The following is a 3,481-nucleotide window of genomic DNA, read 5'->3' on the forward strand; positions in this document are numbered from 1 at the left end:
ACCTTTCAAACATGAAGTATACTAATTCTAAGAATATAAGAACTAACCAAGGAAATGAACATAAATCAAATGCTAATTCTACTACAAAGAAATATGTAAATCAAAATAAAACTACTCTAATATCAACAAAGAAAAGCCGCAATAAAGTAAATGTGCATAAAGGAAATGAAAAAAAATTAAGTTGAAGAAATTAAACTATTATAATAGCATGAAATTAGAAGCCATAAATCCAACTATTCTAGTGGCAAACCCTAAAGCAAAAGAAACAAAGAAAATACATGAAAGTAAATGAATGTTGGAAATGAAAGTACAAAAACTGTAGAAATAAAATCATAGCTCTTGGAAGAAAATAAATCAAAAACCATCCAATCCATTGGTAGCGGGGATTCAACCTCCATTGTAGCTCTAGAGTAGGTACAAACCCTAAAGCATGTAATGGGGTGAATCCCTTAAGATAAAACACTATTTTTAGTAAGAAAGTTGAACCAAAAGTATGCATTACTTCCACATTCGAATTTACAAAAAAGATTACTAATATGAGACTTCATCTTATAGCTAAAAAGAATCCTAACTATGTTTAATTAATCCCTTGATTGATGAAATTTGTCCCAAAATCTCCTAAACTTGTGCATCCTATTTTGTGGGATTACACTAGTCTTCTACATAAGGTGGAGGGGGAAAATCCCCTAAAAATATAAAGAATGTTCAAGTTTGTCTAGAGTAATGAATCAAGGAGATCATTATTGTATTCTCAATTGGTTTCTTACACTTAACACTTGGATATCATATTAGCCTTCATATATATAATATATGCAATAATAATAAAATCCATATATCACTCTAGGATCAAGCATATGTCACATTTCAACTTAAATTAAGTTAATTATATATAATTAGAAAAACATAAGTCATATTGGTCATCAAAAGGGTGAAATTTTCATGAAGTTTATAGCTTAAGGGAAATAACGTATAGAATGTTGTTGTAGAATGGGCCATATAATGAAACAATTTTGAGTCCCATTAGAGACTTATCTCAAAAGATTCCTCTTGTGACAGTGGTCATATTAGTCTTGTTGGGTATGTGTTACAAATTTTGCACAACTAATCCCATGCACAATCCCTATGTACAAGGTGCTGGTTTTTTTTTTATTTGTTTGTTTGTTTGTTGTGGGGGTGGGGTGGGGGGGGAGGGGTGTCGGGGAGGCGGTCACAAAGGGGATTGTATGCCCTCCCTAACAAGGGGTTTAAGGTCAAAGCTCTTGGAAAAAATAGTTTGGTAGTTTTTTGTGTTTGGTTTTGGCACTTTTCGACACATGGTTTTTCAACCAATGGTTTTCTAATTCTAGTTAAGGAATTAATGTTGTAATCAAATATGTATCAATGGAAATTTGATGATGATGAAGTTAGAGTTGCAGCTTTAAACACCTCACTGTTTCTCTTGGTTAAAGATTTCCAAGGTAAATCTCTAAATTTTATGTGTGAATGCCAATGTTTTCTTTTATGTTTTATAAAGAATTTGTTTGTGCATTGCTTACTATAATGGTTTACAACTTACATATGGTATTAGAGTGGTTATTAGTTTCAGGGTGAATTCCTTCATTTCTTAGGGTTTGGTTATCTTATGTTTGTGATGAACCTAGTTTAAGTAGGAGATTTGTGGTGGTGATTCTTATGCAATGAGAGAATCGAGAGAAATTAAAAAATTGAGATTGAGAAATTTAATGGGCAAATAGTTGAGCTATGGAAGCTCAACATGGAAGAATTCTTAGTAGACAAAGAACAATGACCATTATGGATCCTAGTATCGCACCTATATATATGTTGATAAAAGACTGGATAAAGCTGAATAGGAAGATAAAGAACACAATCTAGTTGTGTCTTTTAGAGTTAGTGTTACTAAATTTTTTAGCGGACCTATAGTGAAGGTGTTATGGGATAATTTAGGGGCTTTGTGTCAATCTAATTCCTTGGTAAGCATACTTTTCCTTTGGAACAAGGCGTACCTCTAAAGGATGAACGATAGAGACTTGATGATAGAGCATCTAAATGCCTTCAATATTGTGGTATGTTAAATTATTGTTTATGGATATTAAAATTTTAGATGAAGACAAGTGCATCAGTCTATCATTTTCATTTATAGACTCAGGGGATAGTATAGATGTAGCTTTTGGTAGCAATGTGATTACATTAAATTTTTATGATGTGGTTTCATCCTTGCTATCGGAAGAAACCTGGAGGAAAACCATGGATAATGAGAGTATGGATGCCTTACTTGTAAGAGGAAATTCCCTAGATAGAAATAAAAAAAATTCTTTAAAGGGGATATATGATTCTAGAGGTAGAGCTCAATTTCCAGGAAAATCCTTAAGGAAATGATGGAAATGTGGAAAGACAGGAATTACAAAAAGGATTGTAGATTAAAAATGTTGATAAAGAGAATGGATCTTATGATGCTTCATCCACAAATGGGAAGGCCTTCTTGAAAACTGCAACAAGAAATTCTCAATTTGATTTTGCCTTTGATAAAATTGAGAAAATTCGAAATTCCACATTAGCAGACAACTTGGAGGAGTTAACTAAGGTGACATGGCTCTTGTCACTCTGTTAGCTCAGTTATTTTGAGTTAGGGGCATGAAGTTTAGTTTCATGTAGTGATTCCTAAATTTTAGGAGCCTAGTTTGAGTTAATTTCAGTTGTAATCAGTTAAACTAGTCCTAACAATTAATAGAACTAGTTGGTGGTCAGTTAAGTAGCGGGACATCAATATAACTCAACGATAATATAGTTAACTAATCAGTCAACTATTAATTAGCTCATGCATGCAAATAATTGAGTTGTCTAGTTGTGGTGGAGTTTCCAAGGCAATTAACCAACAATTGTAAACTAGTTGAGTGTACAGGTGTTGCATGAGGTCAGGTGATCAAATTTGAGGAATTGCACAAGTATTTTGGAAGAAATTCCTAATTAATAGGGGCCTATTTCAAGCAGAGGCAACAATTAATTAAGTTTGGGTCAGAGCTTCTTAGTGAGAAAAAAGATAGGTTATTCACTTGTAGGTTGTGCTCAGTTGAGGAAAGAAATTGTAATACATCTATATTCATTAGATTAATGAAAGCAGGAATTGGGGTTTTTAGCACATTGCTTTCCCCGGGGAAAATACTGTGTGCATGTGTGTTATTTCTTATTGCATGTCTAAAATTTTTGTTTTAAATTATGAATTAATGTTCGCAAAGTAGTAGAGTAGTTTTGTGTCTTGTGATTTTGATTAAAATTTCATGAGCGGTTGTAAATATCCATCAAAATTTCTACATGTTATCAGAGCAGGATTCACATTAGAGCATAAATTGTGAAGTTGTTCTTCAAGAGGTTCGAATTTGGAGTTCAATGTAGCAATATCTCTTTAGAGCTGAGAAGATGAACTTCAATGGACTAAGGCTAGAGTATGCCTTGGAAGGAACCTCTAATTTTGTTGCATGGAAGG

Source organism: Pinus tabuliformis, chromosome Q (assembly GCF_031772625.1).
Source record: "Pinus tabuliformis cultivar Carrire ecotype Pingquan chromosome Q, CPIR1, whole genome shotgun sequence".
NCBI classification, from domain to species: domain Eukaryota; kingdom Viridiplantae; phylum Streptophyta; class Pinopsida; order Pinales; family Pinaceae; genus Pinus; species Pinus tabuliformis.